Source organism: Orycteropus afer, unplaced genomic scaffold (genome assembly GCF_000298275.1).
Source record: "Orycteropus afer afer isolate SDZICR_OR568_19922 unplaced genomic scaffold, OryAfe1.0 scaffold00156, whole genome shotgun sequence".
Lineage (NCBI taxonomy): Eukaryota > Metazoa > Chordata > Mammalia > Tubulidentata > Orycteropodidae > Orycteropus > Orycteropus afer.
Genome location: NW_006921743.1, coordinates 5,121,445 through 5,137,609, shown reverse-complemented (window position 1 = coordinate 5,137,609; position 16,165 = coordinate 5,121,445). Strand labels below are relative to the sequence as shown.

At 44.9% G+C, this 16,165-nt stretch overlaps 1 protein-coding gene across 1 annotated transcript in view; it reads right to left on the bottom strand.

The window, feature by feature from the left end:
• SEMA4D (semaphorin 4D) overlaps window positions 1–16,165 on the bottom strand; it is an 82,422-nt gene that overhangs the window by 10,155 nt on the left and 56,102 nt on the right. The window lies entirely within an intron of this gene.

The following is a 16,165-nucleotide window of genomic DNA, read 5'->3' as shown; positions in this document are numbered from 1 at the left end:
TCCCACCCTGGCCTGATGCTGCTGCCTCCTGCTCGAAAGGCACTCTTCTCTCCAGAACCATCCTGTTGTTCACAGCCTGGAGGTGACATCCTTGGAGGGGCAGCAGAGGACCCTGGCCAGTCCTGAACAGCTTCTCTAAGCATTGGGCACCAGATAGCCACAGACAGACAGGTGTGGGGCAGAGTGGGCACTGCCCAAAGAGCTCCTAGTGTGTCAGGAGGGGGCCAGATTAGTCACTTTGACCTAGGCAGGTGCTGACGGGAGTGGACATGGCCTACTGGGAACATGATGGGGCATAAGTACCAGTTGTAGGGGCCAAACTTAGCCCCTCACAGAAAGTTCTGCCCCTGTAGGATCTGGCCCACTGTCAGGTTTGGAGACCACATTGCTCGGGTAGGGCCAGGCCTGACACCCATCCTCGGGCTCGTTTTCTCCCTCCTGGTGAAAAGCAGAGCTCCTGGCCAATGACAGGAAGCTGCACCATAGCTGCTGTTGTTAAGTACTCTATAGACCCTTATTTTCCTTTGGGGGGTTTTAATTACAGAAAAGACAAAATGGGAAGGTAGACCATTGTGTTTCTCAAGATTCCTCTACTGAAACCCTTTCCAGAAGGGTAGGGCCTAGTGGGTTCTGGCTTATCCAATGGGCAGAGCTGGGTGGAAGTGTTTCCTGGGAGTGCCCAAGTGGCAGAGACCTGGAGGTTGGGGCCCGGGGCAGACCAGTGACTAGGCACCTGCGTTTCCTTTCCAGGCAGCAGATGGTCCTGTGGAAGGCAGTCTCACAAAGCCACGCTGGTCAGCTGTGGAGGGGATGGGCTGCTCGAGTTGGGTAGGCCCAGGCTGCCCCTGCAGAAACCCAAGGCATAACAGGGTCCTATGCAGAGCCACCATGTTGTTGTTATGTGCTGTCCAGTCAGACCCAACTCATAGCGACCTCTTCTTGGGTTTCCGAGGTGGTATCACTATGGAAGTATATTGCCCAACCTTCCTTCTGAGGAGTGACTGGTGTGTTTGAACCACCAGCCTTCTGGTTAGCAGTCAAATGCCTTAGGCACTACGCTACCAGAGCTCCTAGGGCCACCATAGGACCTCTTTATTCTAGGGCAGTGTGTGTTAGGGGGATGGACTCTGGTGCCAGAGTTACCACTGGTACCCAGTGGTGACCTAGCTCTATCTACCCTGCCTGGGCCACTTCCTTATCTGGAAAGGGAGGGCTGGACAGTGAGTGATATACAGACTTCATCCTGGGGCCTCAAACACAGCTGGCTGGGCTGAAATAGACTCAATTCCTTGCTTCTTTTAAATAACAATTGTTGTTGTTGTTGTTATTTGCCGTGGAGTCGGACTCGACTCATAGCGACCCCTCCTTGGGTTTCCGAGGAGGTATTACTACGGAAGTAGACTGCCCAACCTTCCTTCTGAGGAGTGGCTGGTGGGTTTGAACCACCAGCCTCCTGATTAGCAGTCAAGTGCCTTAGACTACGCTACCAGAGCTCCTTTAATTAACAGTAGGCAACTCCATCTCTACTGAAGGTTTTCTGTGGGACTTGGGTTGAAGAAAGGACTGAGAAGGGAGTGAAAGAGCCAAGCTGACACCTGCTGAGCTCCAGTTGTTCTAGTCATTTTTGTCCAGGCTATGAAGTCCCTGGGCTAAGCAAGACAATTATACCAAGTCAGGTGGCCCCTAACCAGACCTTCCCTCAAAGGGGCCTGTAGGCACAGCCTCTTTTCCAACTCCTGGTCAAGGGGAATGGGACGCTACTATTCCTGCTGTTCCCAGTCTGAGTAGGGCTGTGGGACTGGCTCAAGAGGTCATCCAGTGCAGGCGGCTTGGCTTTTCCAAATGCCCCATGGCCTCCCCTTTCCCACAGACACATTGGCTCAGGTCATACCAGTGGGCCAAAGTAGAGGTCTTCATCAGCTGGCACTGCACAGAAAGACTTTTTACACTTCTAGAATTGACTGTAGTGTCAGCACAAAGAAACATCCACATACCCATATTACATGGTCCAGATACCTCATGAGAATCAGTTTAAAAAAAAAAAAAAAAAAAAATTAGATTTTACCTATGCCTTCAACCTTGGAATGTTGTATCCAATGTTGTAAATAAGATGTGGTACCACAAATGTGTTCAGTCAGTTAAAAGGAAGGAATTAGATCTGTTATCTATGGCTAGAGTTCAAAAATATTGAGCAGAAAAACAAATTATAGTGACAGGGTTAAGACCATCCTTCATAAAAAGCAACTGTCATTGCCCTTGGGTAGGTGTCTACATGTCTGTGTGTGTGTATGTGTGTGTGATGCAAGGCATTAAGGGGCTGGGAGGTCTCACACACTTGCCTCTGGAGGGGTGAGGTGATCAAGACTCATGATACTGGCCAAAAATGGCTTTCAATTTCTGTCATTCTGATGTTTTTTTTAAAGGAAGACAAGTTCTAGTTTAACTGAAGTTATTTTCATACTGGAGTTTCTCACAGGATCAGCTTCCTGCTTCACCAAACGTGGCACCTGTTCACCTCCTTAATCTACAGTCTTCTGGATTATCAAAGAACTCCCTTCCGAAGGGCCTAAATTGAGGTCCTGTAACTGGACAATCCTAGGAATGAATCTTGAGGAAAGGATCAGACCATACTGAGGAGGTCACTGGAATCCTGCTCCTATCAGTGAGAAGCTGCAAAATGCCTAAAAAGGGGGTCATATAAATAATGTGATGGCCAGCTATGTTGTCATACAATATGAGTGTCATTTAAGGACACCTGTTGTTGTTATGTGCCATCGAGTCAGACCCGACTCATAGTGACCCCTCCTTGGGTTTCCGAGGCGGTATCACTACGGAAGTAGATTGCCCCATCTTCCTTCCGAGGAGTGGCTGGTGGATTTGAACTGCCAGCCTTCTGGTTAGCAGTCAAGTGCCTTAGCCACTATGCTACCAGAGCTCCCTTAAGGACACCTAGTAACAGGTAAAACTTCTAACAACATTGTGTTAAATGAAAAAGTAGGAGTATGCGTGTGTGTGTATATGTATGTACATACAGGTTTGTGCATGTACACATACATATGGTGTATGTATATATATGTGTGTGTACACACACACGTATATGCACACGGAGAAAAGGCCTAAAAGTAGCCAACATGGTGGTGGTTGCTACGTCCAAATAGTTAAAAGTGAGGTTGTTTTAATTATTTACTTTTTACTTTCCTAGATTTTTTTATTGAGCTCTGGTAGCACAGTGCCTAAGGCACTTGACTGCTCACCAGAAGGCTGGCGGTTCAAACCCACCAGCCACTCCTCGGAAGGAAGGTTGGGCAGTCCTACTTCCGTAGTGATACTGCCTTGGAAACCCAAGGAGGGGTCGCTATGAGTCGGGGCCGACTTGACAGCAAGCAACAACAACAACAATATGACAAAGAGTATGCTTTTGTAACTAAAAAATAAAGTGCTATTTTGAAAAAAAAAAAAAATGTGCCACTGACTCTGAAAGATATTCTGAAAGGTATATCTGAAAGCATTTTTTACAACAGCTCTGCTCCCCCAGGCCTAAAGGGGCTGCTTTGAAAAGAAGGCCCAACCTGTGGACAAGCTCTGGTGGTTGTACCGTTGTTTTTTGTGCAGGATTTTTTTTTTTTAATATCCTATCACTCTATAATTTGTTTTTCCTACTCAATGTGCTTAGAACTCTAGCCATGGATAACTATATGTTACCTTTCTTTTCCTTCCTTTTAAGTGCTGAATATGTCCATGATAACCCATTTTCTTCAGTCCTTCCTCAATTGATGGGCATCTATGTAGAATCTAAAATGCTGATTCTCTGAAGATGTCCTGATCAAATATGAGATGTTTCCTTGAACAAACATGAAAGTCAACACTGAAAAAGTACAGTCTTCTCCTTCCTCTCCTAGCCCTGCCTGACAGGGTGATATGCACTAAAACCCACCTGGAGGACTGGGATCACAGAGTTTCTGAAAGGATTCTCATGCCTGACCCTTTGGGACAAAGACTCTGAGTGGCCTGAGTTGGATCATATGAGCAAATCTCCTAGAAAAACCACAGCTCCTGGGGCATTACACCTAGCATGAGGACATTATTGCATGAGGACATTGTCAAGCACCATTATGTATTATTTAGATATGCACTTGATCATAGTAAGACATAAAAAATGTTAAAGAAGTACTTACGTTCTGTTATGCTTTTTAAAACTATCCACCTCATTCTGAATGCACAGGAGATTAAAGAGAGAGGAAGAGAATTAAAATCAGGCACTGGAGCAGGGCACCTGTCAGCATCGTATCAGTGGGAACTAGGCCGACAGGTGAAGGCTTGAAAAAAGGCCACACGCTGGCTCATTGACCTCTTTCTGCCCATCTCCCAGCTGGGCCTCTGCAAACACCCCACTTTTCTTCTTGGGCCCAACCTTGACACCTCAAGGAAAAGGCCTTGCTGTGGTATTCACCCTCTGCATGTGCCCCCAAGACTGAGGGGCTTCTGTGGGGTGGCGAGGAAAGGAGAGCCACAGTTCATTACCACCTCCTGGGCATGCACGACTCATCTCAAAACGGGGAGACTGCTTCCTTAGCCTGAGGAGAAATGGGGATGTCGTCAGGAAGGATGGTCTGAGCTGCTTTCCACTCTCATAACCATGACAAGGGCAGGCTTACTCACCTTGGTGTAAATTCCTACCCATCAGCCACGGGAGGAATTCTGTTGAGTAGTCCTGGCATCCACCTTATAATTGGCAGGATGCAGGTACAGTTTGAGACTCCACTCTGCCCCTCATCCCATGCACAGAGTCTAAGATGCCCTGTTTGTTTAACAGCTTCTGGCCAGGGTTCTGGTGCCAGGCTTTGTGAGATGCTTTGAGAACGTGACTTAGGAGAGCCTGGTGGGGAGCACCTCCTAACACTGACTTTCATCTCCTCTAAGGGCTGCCAGATCGCCCTAGGAGACAGACATCTGATGAGACTGACTCAAAGTGCCAGAACTGCCCTGTCAACATCTGGACCAGTGTGCAATGTGGCTACAGAGCAGTACACACACCTCCTTACAGATCTCTGGCATGTGGCCCACATGGGGCTAGTCTGTCTTCCATACTCACACACAAGGTGGGCCTCCTGCTCCAACTGAGGTGTTCCCATTACTATACCTGAAACACCCCCATGGAGACTGTTCCTTGAGGACATCAGGGCTCTGTGCACCAAGGATGTGGACCACTGAGGTGGGGGGCTGGAACTCTTGCTACTTTTCCCTGCCAGTGCTCAGGGGTCTTTCCTGCACACACTCTCTCATCCCTGAAGGATACCTCTGCCTACCTAGCCCTGTCTCCACTCAGTGGAAGCCCCTGAGCTGGGACCAGGCTCAGGGCCCTATCCCAGGCAGGGCCTGAGTGAAGTCACATGATAATGACTCCTCACAGGAAAGGGCTGGGATGTTTGTCAAATGCAGCAAATAATGGAATCTTGGGGATTGATGGAGACTCTCAGGTCATCCCTCCCACAAGTACAAATGCCTTCTTCAGGGATGCAGGATGACTGAGTCACAGGAGATGAGAACAGTAGCTTTGATATCCTTTCTGTCCTTTCCCCAAGGCCTTTGTGAGAGTCTATGGGTGGGATGGACATTTGGGTGGGGGTGGGGAGTTGGTCTTACAAACTCTGGGTCCCTAGGACCAAAACTGTCTCAGAGGACTGATGGAGTGCAATAACCCACAAGGTTAAGAGGTACCTGACTAGCAAGAGCAAATGGATTTGGGTCCATGCCTGGGTCTCCAGCAGCCCTGACTTCCTAGCCCTCCTCCCAGTGTGCCCCAAGTCATCACTGACCTGGGTGATGGCCCCAGAAGATCTATGTCCTAGTCCCAGGAACCTGTGAATTGACCTGATATACAGAAGAGATTAAGTTAAAGATCTTGAGATACTCCTGGATTATTCAGAGGGTCCTAAATGCAATCACAAGTGTCCATACATGAAAGAAGGGTGATGACAAACAGAGAGAAGGTAGAGTGACCACAGAGGCACAGACTGGAGTTATGTGGCCACAAGCCACAGAACACCAGACTGCAGACAGTCACTAGAAGCTAGAGAGACAAGGAACAACTTCCCCTCTAGATCACTCAGGAGGAATGCAGCCCAGCTGGCACACTGATTTTGGACATCTGGCTTCTAGAACTATGAGAGAATAAACTTGCTTTTATTTTTCTTTAAATATAATATTTTGGTGTATTTTCTTATAGTATTTTTTTCTTTCCAGTATTTTTGTCAATGTATTCATTCAAAAGAGCATGGCTACAAATTGAGATCACACGTTAGTTTCTGTAGCTCAGTTGTTTAACTTTTCATTGTGATTTGGGTGAAAATGTACAGAGCAAATTGGTTTTTCATTCAAGAATTCATATACATTTGATTCCTGACATTGATTGCAATCCCCATAATGTAGTATCATTCTTCCCACTTCCTCCGTGTTTCCTGTTTCTAGTTATCTTTTTTCCTATCCCTTCCTGCCTTCTGCACTCTTTCCCTGGGCAAATGCTGCTCTTTTGATCTTGTATGCTTGGTTGGTCTAAGAAGTGCATACCTCCCTGGTGTTATTCACCTTATAGGCCTATTGCCTGGCTTTAAGTTGAGCCATGAGGATGAGCTCAGTTCTAGACTTGTGTCTAAGGGCCACAGTCTTAGGGGTTCCATCATTCTCTGCCAGACCAATAAGCCTTGTCTTTATTATTTTTTTGTTCCACATTTTCTCCCACTCTATCTAGGGCCTCTTATTGTGGTCCTTTTTGGAGCAGTCATCAGTGATAACTGGGCACCATCTAGTTCTTATCATCTCGGGGTAGTGAAGACTGAGGTTTGTGTGGTCCATTAGTCCTTTGGGCTAATTATTTTCATCTATCTTTAATTTTTCTCTCTCTCTTCTTTGCTCTGGATGGGAAGAGACCAATAGTTGCACCTTAGATGGCTGCTCATAAGCTTTTAAGACTCCAGTTGCTACTCAACAAAGTAGGAAGCAGAACATCAACATCCACTGAAACTATGGTTCTGAGCCTCCAGGCCAGCAACTCATTCCCTCAAGGTGTTTGGTTGTGACTAAAAAGTTTTCGTTACTTTTCTCCCTGTTGTTGTTGTTTGCCGTCGAGTCGGCCCGACTCATAGCGACCCCTCCTTGGGTTTCTGAGGCAGTATCACTACGGAAGTAGGATTGCCCAGCCTTCCTTCCAAGGAGTGGCTGTTGAGTTTGAACCGCCAGCCTTCTGGTGAGCAGTCAAGTGCCTTAGGCACTATGCTACCAGAGCTTCCTTTCCCCTGTATGCACTACTATATTAATGGATATATTTGTAGCATATGTAAATACATATGTAGAAATAGCCTGTCAAATCTGTATGCATCTGTAGGTGTAGTCCCACTTGCCTTCCCACTCCTGTTCAGCTTGTGTCTATGTACCCAGATTATTGTTATACAGAAGGACTATATATATTATTTACCTTTGTTGCTTCAACTCTTGTGCTCCTCCTGGAGTCTTCCTTTGCCTTGATCCTTTTGTGCTGACCTCTCCCTTCTCTAATCATTTACCCTCCTTTCCCCTCCCACCTCTGGTGACCTTCAAAGAAAAGTAAACCTTTCCTTAACATTTATAGTAGTGGTCTCATACAGTATTTGTCCTTTTGTGATTGACCAATTTCACCCACCAGCCACTCCCTGGAAGGAAAGTTGGGCAATCTACTTCCGGAATGATACTGCCTCGGCAACCCAAGGAGGGGTTGCTATGAGTCTGGGCCGACTCATGGCACATAACAACAATTTCATTCCACATTATGCCCTCCAGGTTCATCCGCCTTATGAAGTGCCTTGTTACAGCAGCCATAGGACCTTCTCACAGCAGATTCCATGGCCAGACCTGAACCTGTAGTTGTCTAAATATCCCTCCATGCTCCTTGGCCTGAAATGTCATCCCCCAGAGGGAATAACACCTCCACCAGGGACTGCACCTGCTTTGGGATATAAAGTCGTCTCACATCTTCAAGCAAGGATGTGTGGAGAAGCCAGCCCTCAGAACACCTCTCCCAAGGTCCTGTCCCTGACCACTCACTCTGGCTCTCCAGGGCAACTTATGGATGGTGAAGTCACCTGCCCAAAACTGGCAGGTGTGGCCAGTGCCCCCTCCTCCCAGCAAAAAGGCCCAGACAGGTCCTGGAGTTGTGGGGAGCCAGCCAGGCAGCAGAAATTGCTTCGCCCACACCCTGAGCACTCAGTAGGGCAACTGCTACAGGGTGCTTGGTACGGCAATCAGGCACCCCTCTCGGGCAGCAGGCATGCTGCTGGGCATGTGAGGAAGAGGGCTTGAACTGAGCAAGGTGTGGAATTAAGGCAGATGAGAAAATACACCACATTCAGCACACTTCATACAAATCCAAGCCAGAAATGCCAGCGAAGTCCCTCTCTGATGTCATTTCAGTGTTCCCAGGAAGCCAGCAGCATTGCCCTATGCCCCACAGAAGATGGGTTCCAGGACTAGTTATTGTTTCCTTAGCTGATTTTGTGCCTCTACAGCAAACGACGTTACTATCAGCTGATACTTGAATGACGAGCCCACCATTCACACTGCCCACTCTGGACAGGGCAGCCCCAACTTCTGTATGCTAGCCTTGTTATCTTCTTGTAGTCCTGGGACCTACAATATTGTGTGTAAGGTGCAAGTTGGGTTGAAATTACTGCCAGAGGTTATTGGGGGATTTCAGGGTAGGGAAAAAATACAACTGGGCAGAAATGCTGTTAGATGCCAAAATGATGCCAGAAGGATGTGAGGTCATATGCTGCCTAGGTTTTAATGTCCATATATATATGTTAAGGAGTTCTGGTAGCATAGTGCCTAAGGCATTTGACTGCTGACCAGAAGGCTGGTGGTTCAAACCCACCAGCCACTCCTCAGAAGGGAAGTTGGGCAATCTACTCCCGTAGTGATACTGCCTTGGAAATCCAAGGAGGGGTCACCATGAGTGGGATCTGACTCGACAGCAGTGGGTTTGGTTTATCTATATATATTTATATAAAAGGCCCTGCTGAAGAGAGGCCCTGCTGGAGAGAGTCATCCCAATGTGCTCCTCTCCTGACATGTGTCCCTCCCACAGGCAGCCTCACCAGCTCTTCTGGAAACTTCTTTCCTCATGGGGTTCCTGGTCCCTAAAGGTCAGGGCGATACAAAATATAACTCCTTTCATATTGCTTAATAATGTCTAGTCATTGCCGCAATAGGACAGTTAGAGACTTCACAGCCTCCTTCCTGAATGGCAGGGCAGACACACAGACATGCAGACAGTTCTCACTAAGGACGATAGTCCACGTGATTTCCAAAGACTTTTACTCAAAATAAAAACATTAGAGGTCAGTGTTCTGCTTTTAAAGGGTTCACTATAATTAGGTTTTAAGTGGCTAATGCCAACCTTCCACCCACACTGGAAGCTGAACATAAAATTGCATTAAACTTGCCTCCAGTTTTTCTAGAATGCATTGGCTCACTGAATAAAATCCAGCTATAATGTGATTTTCTATTACCTATTACTTGAGTTCACCACCCATCTGTCAGTTTGTTGTACTGTGGTGGCTTGCATGTTGCTATGATGCTGGAAGCTATGCCACTGGCAGTTCAAGTACCAGCAGGGTCACCCATGGTGAACAAGTTTCAGCAGAGCTTAGAGAGTAGGAAGGAAAACCTGGTGATGTATTTCTGAAAATTACCCATGAGAACCTTATGAATCCCCACAGAACATTGTGTGACTTAGTGCTCAGGACATGTGTTACCAGGAGGAATCAATCAATGGAGAACATCATGTTTGGGGAGGCAGAGGGCCAACAAGGGTGAGGGAAACTTTCAATGTGATGGATTAGCACAGACAGCCGTAACACAGTCCTAGAATTCCAGTAATCATGAAGATGACACAGGACTGGGCAGCATTTTGCTCTACTGTATATAAGGTTACTATGAGTCAGTCAACTTGACAGTATCTAACAACAAATCTGAGTTGCTGATCTACCTCAGGGGTCACAGGGGTCACAACCCTGCAGCATCTCTACTGCTGAGAGTGGCTGCAGGTACACCATGAGGCTCAATGCAGTTCTGCAAGGAAGGGGTGGAGGTGGAGCTCCCCACTAGGGACAGCAGTTCAGTACACAGACCATACCTCCAGAAACCAAATGACAGGGCAGCTCAGTGGTATTATCTCAAATAGAAACAGAGAGACATCTGTATCTGGGAAAAGGTCCTCATCTACCACACTTAGAAATACTAGGTAAATAGGCTGTGGACTCTCCATGCCCCAGCTGTGGGAGGGCTGTCTGACTCTCTGGAAAATGACCAATTTACAGGGTCAACAATCCCAGAAGGCTTGACAGTGACTTTTCAGAAGAGTCCAAAACAGTAAAGCTTAAAACAAGCCAGCCTGTTAGCACAGGTGCACATTGGTGGTCACTTGGGGGCTAAGAGAAATCTGTAACCAGATCCTTTGTGTCCAGGAGGTCCCAGGGTGCCCCTGATCAGCAAAAAGGAGTCATCTTCCAACATTTCCCATTAAAAAAAAAAAAAGACTAAAAAGCCACCAAAATATGAATACCCAAATGTTAACTAAAGCATGTGTGTTACATAATGAAATAATAGCATTATTAACTTTAAAGATGGCATAATCTAAATTTGATATAAGAAAGATAGTCATAATTAAGAGATGAGGATAGGGCACAGGGGAAAGATCTTAGTTTTGTTAAACATATATATAGAGATTATTTCTTTGTGTATGTGTATACAAATATATACATGCATATATAAGTCCATAATTTGTATAAGAATGTATATACGTACACATGCAAAAATTTATACATATACAATACCAATCTATCTGCATACACATTTATATGTGACAAAATAAAGCTAAGTGTGGTTATGTTCAGGTGAAAGCATTTGTTTTCTTTTTTGCTTATCTGCATTATTCTAATTTTTCCACATATAACATGGATTCATTATTTCAAAAAGGCAGATTATGACCAAATGGTAACTTAACTTCTCCTGCTCAGGACATCTTTTCTCTACTTGGCAGTATTTTCCTACTTCTCCATAATATGCATATATCCCGCCCCAATGGAAGAGAGCAACAGTCTAGAGAACCATTGTATACAAACACATGTACCACACATATAAACATACCACATGCCGATACACCAGTCTTCTCATACTCACCCAATACACACACACCTAAATGGTGAAGTCAAATGTGTGAGTTCCTCCCCTGACTTGGGTTCTGAGACTCCTTGACCAATAGACTCTATCAAAGTAGAAATGACACTGTGCCAGTTTCTGGGTCTATGCCTTAGAAAACTGGCAGCGTTGACTTCTTGTCTCTTGGGCTGCTTGCTCTTGGAACTCAGCCATCATGCTATGCTCTGGGAAACCCCAAGTAGCCTCGTGGTGGGCCTCAACTGGAGAGGAGTAGGCCCTTAAGAGGAACCAAGCTCTTCACTGACAGTACCAACCTGCCATCCATATGCAATGAGCCATCTTAGAAGTAAATCCTTCAGCCCCATTTAAGACCCTCCTACTGGCATTGTGTAGCAGACTCAAGCTGTCCTGCTTGAGCCTTGACCAAATTGGAGATTTCTGAGTGGAAGTAAAATGACTGTTACTATATTAAGCTGTTATTTTGTGGTGGTTAGACAGATAGGAGTGGACATGAACACTGGCTCTACCACAGACAGGACCCTGGGCATGCCACTGGGAACCTCTTTGTGCCTTAGTTTCCTCATCTTTAAGAGGGGCATTATGATTATCTGCCATGTGGACTGGAATACTTAAATGACATAATATTTGCAAAGTTCTTTGCCTGGAGCTCAGCCTGTAGCAGGAGTCCATCAACAAACTTGTAGGAGTTTTAAAGCATAGCCTCTAAATGTACACAGGCTAATCCTTCCTCATCACAGGTCCACTGGAAGCCTCACTTAGAGTTTAGCAGATGCAGGATGTGTCAGTCAATCAGTGTTTCAGAACCACCAGGACTCTGGAAAAGACCCTTACCCAGGTGCTCTGGAAGGTCAAGTGAGGACTCCTTTCTCCTCCACAGACACTTGAGGATGACCCACCAGACTCCATGTTTTTTGGCAAAAGTTTCAATGCTTACCTATCCCCATGAACACCACAGGAAACCCAGCTAGAATTTTGTTTCCTTCCTCTGAAGTAGAAGATTGCCCCAGGAGAAGGCAAGACAGCCCCAAGAGGTTCTCTCCTCAAATCTCAGAGTCTTAAAAACACTTTTCCAGGCCTTTCATCATAGAGCTTTACAGCCATTTATGACAACTAGGGTGATTACAGGCATGTCAGGAAAGAGAAAAACCTCACTCAGAGCTCCAAGCCACTAAGCTCTAGGATAGCAGTCCAAGTACAGGGGCAGCTCTAAGAGGGAGGAACAAGAGAGAAAATGGCGATGCTCTGAGCCTTGCATTCAGCAACATTCACTCTCTCAGGACCCCAAACATAATCTTTCTGTGCAAAACCGGGACTACACACAAAGCCCTTCAAAGATGTGTCTTCACGGCTCTGTACAAAGAGGCCATGCTGTCCCGTCACTACCCATGGCCTGTGCAGGGCCATCAGCTGCAATTAGATCTGCTGGAGTTACTGCCAATGCACAGGCCACAAAATGCTCTTAGAGCTTATTTCAAAGAGGAAAAATGGGCAGTAGTTCCAAACTCTTAACAGCTTTTAATGGATTAAAATCCAAGAAAAACTTGTTTTTCTTCTTCACTAATTTTATTTTCCCCATTGAGTAAGTACCACGGGTCAGTGCTATTTCCTTCCTTTCTGTATCTATGGATTAATTCAAATCCCTACACAGGGGAGGTGCCAGGGCACTGCTGAAAGCCTAAGAAACATCTGAAAGTTGGTCTTGGCCATTCCATTATATTTCTTTTCTTTTCTTTTTATAAATTAAATTTTTTTTGTAATTGTGATTTGGGAGAAAATTTACAGAGCAAATTCATTTTTCATACAGCAGTTCACATTCACTTTGTCTCATGACATTGACCACAATTTACCACAATGCAACAGGTCCCCTCGCACTTCCTCCCCATAGTTACCACTTCCCTGTCTCCATCCCTCCATACCCTCCTGCCCCCTGAGCTGTCTCCTGGTGCATTGGCAGCCTTTCTGTCTCCGATGATTGTTCTCTCCAAGGAGTGTATCTACCTCAGGTAAATGTTCAATTCATATGCCTGTCTTTTGCTTGGCTGGAAGCCACAGGTGTGGGTTCAATTCCAGACCTGAAGGGCAGCTAGGAGCCATAGTCTCAGTGTTTCCACCAGGCTCTATCAGATTAGCAAACCTGGTCCCCCCTACCCCTTTTATTTTTTCTCCAAATGATTTTGCGTTTTGTCCACATTGTTCTCCCTCTCTATCCAGGATCTCCTACATATATCCCCTTCCAAGTGGTTAACATTGGTAGCCGAGCACCATCTAGTTCTTCTGGTCTCAGTCATATAGGCTGCAGACTGCATGGTGTACCAGTAGCTAGGACTGATTATATCTATGAATTTTTGGTTTTCTTTTTTCTTCTTTGCTCTGGACAAAGAGAGATCCATCGTTGCATCTAGATGGCAGCTTGCAAGCTTTTAAGATCCCAGTCGCTACTCGCCAAAGTAGGAGGTGGAACAATATTTTGTGTAGTAAGTTATGGCAATTGAGCTTGATGTCCCCTGTGACTATGGTCCGGAGCCCACATGTTCAACTACTCTGGGATGCGGTCTGTGACCAAGCAGTGATTACCACCTTGGCTACTGTCAACTCTACTATACACCTGGGAATTCAGATCATACACAAACTTATATGACCATTGTCTGCCAACCATACACATGTTCTTGGGTACACTCCCCACTTCATAGACATACCTACTAGTTCAGCCTGTCCACCCATCTATCCAACCATATACCCATGTTTGCTTTCACCTGCAATGCAGTACTATAGGTACAAAAGAGTTTATCTTTGTTGTCTGCACCTCCCATGGACCTTTCTCTTCCTCAACGCCACCATATTGATCACTCACATTTGTACATTGCCCTTCTCTTCATCTAAATCAATACTTTATCTATCTAACAGTGTTCCTTCCCCTCCCCTCCCACCCCTGGTAACCAACAAAGAAAATTTCCTTCCATAGATAAACCTTTCCTTGACTTTTACAATAATGGACTAATACAATATTTATCCTTTTGTGATTGACTTAGTTCACTCAGCATAATGTCCTACAAGTTCATTCATATTATGCAGTGTTTTGCTGATTCTACATTATTCTATAGGGTTGCATAGTATCCCATTGTGTGTATGTACCATAGTTTGGTTATCCATTCCTCAGCTGATGGACATCTAGGTTGTTTCCATCTTTTGGCTATTGTAAATAGTGCTGCGATGAACATGGGTGTGCATATGTCTGTTCTTGTCATGGCTCTCACTTCTTTAGGATATATACCTAGTAAAGGAATGGCTGGGTCAAATGGTATTTCTAATTCCAACTTTTGAAGGAATCGCCATACTTATTTCCACAATGGTTGTACCATTTTACAGTCCCACCGGCAGTGTATGAGAGTCCCAATCTCTCCACAACCTCACCAGCATTTGTTATTTTCTGTCTTGGACTTTGCTACCAGTACTGGAGCAAGATGGTATCTCATTGTTTTGATTTGCATCTTTCTAATAGCTAATGATCGTGAGCATTACTTCATATGTTTGTTGGCCGCTTGAATATCCTCCTTGGTGAAGTGTCTATTCATGTCTTCTGCCCATTTTTTAATTGGATTATCTGCCTTTTTGTTATTGAGGTGTTGGAGTTTTCTACAAATTCTAGATATAAGTTCCTTGTCAGACATGTCATTACCAAATATTTTTCCCCAATCTGTAGGTTCTCTTTTGAGCCTTTTGGAGAAGTCTTTGGAATCACATAAAAATTTAATTTTTAGAAGGTCTCAATCATCTGGTTTTTCTTCTCTGTTTGTGCATTTTGAGTTATGCTTGATAGTCTATTTATGCCATATATTAGGGCCCCTAAATTTGCCCCTAGTTTTTCCTTGAGGAACTCTATAAGGACTCACTTAAGTCTTTGATCCATCTGGAGTTAGTTTTTGTGTATGGGGTGAGGTACAGGTCTTGTTTCATTTTTCTGCAAATGGATCTCCAGTTTTGCCAGCACCATTTATTAAACAAACATTCTCTTCCCCATTTAATGGATTTTGGCCCTTTGTCAAAGATTAGCTGACCATAGGTCGATGGATCTATTTCTGGGTTCTCAATTCTATTCCATCTGTCTATGTATCTGTCATTAAACCAATACCAGGCAGTTTTGACTACTATGGCTGTACAGTAGGTTTCCATCTGTCTATGTATCTGTCATTAAACCAATACCAGGCAGTTTTGACTACTATGGCTGTACAGTAGGTTTTGAGATTCAGCAGTGTGAGGCCACCTACTTTGTTCTTCTTCTTCAATAGTGCCTTGCTTATCCAAGGTCTCTTTCCTTTCCAGATAAAGTTAGTAATTGATTTTTCCATATCCCTAAAGAATGTTGATGTGATGTGGACTGAGATTGCATTGAATGTATAGATTGCTTTGGGTAGACTTAACATTTTCACAACGTTCAATCTTCCTATCCATAAGCATGGGATGTTCTCCCATTTATGTAGATCTCTTATGGTTTCCTGAAATAGTTTTTTTTATAGTTTTCTTTGTACAGGTCTTTTGTGTCCCTGGTAAGATTTATTCCCAAGTATTTTATTTTTTTGGTAGCTATTGTAAATGGTATTAATTTCCTTACTTCTTTTTCAGCAATATCTTTGCTGGTGTAGAGGAATCCAACTGATTTTTGACTGAGTCTCTTGGGTTTTCTAGGTAGAGATGATCCTCTACTCCTATCATCAGCAAATAGGGAGAGTTTGACTTCTTCCTTGCGAATTTGGATGCTTTGATTTCCCTTTCTTGCCTTATGGCCCTGGCTAGGACTTCCAGTGCAATGTTGAATAGAAGCAGTGATAGTGGGCATCCTTGTCTGGTTCCTGTTCTCAAGAGGAATGGTTTCAGTCTCTCTCCATTGAGAATAACGTTTGCTGTTGGTTTTGCGTAGATGCCCTTTATTATTTTGAGGAATGTCCCTTCTATTCCT